The following is a 320-nucleotide window of genomic DNA, read 5'->3' on the forward strand; positions in this document are numbered from 1 at the left end:
AGTTGAGGTGGTTCGGGCATCTGGTAAGGATGCCTCCTGGGGGGCTCCCTAGGGAGGGGGTCCAGGCACGTCCAGCTGGGAGGAGGCCACGGGGAAGACCCAGGACTAGGTGGAGGGATTATATCTCCAACCTGCCCTGGGAACGCCCCGGGATCCCCCAGTCGGAGCTGGTTGATGTGGCTCAGGAAAGGGAAGTTTGGGGTCCCCTGCTGGAGCTGCTGCCCCCGCGACCCGATCGGATAAGCAGACAAAGATGGATGGATGGATGGACTTGAACAAACAACAGCATGATAAGAACTATCCAATATGTATTTTGATGT

This window comes from Etheostoma spectabile, chromosome 22 (genome assembly GCF_008692095.1).
Source record: "Etheostoma spectabile isolate EspeVRDwgs_2016 chromosome 22, UIUC_Espe_1.0, whole genome shotgun sequence".
Classification (NCBI taxonomy): domain Eukaryota; kingdom Metazoa; phylum Chordata; class Actinopteri; order Perciformes; family Percidae; genus Etheostoma; species Etheostoma spectabile.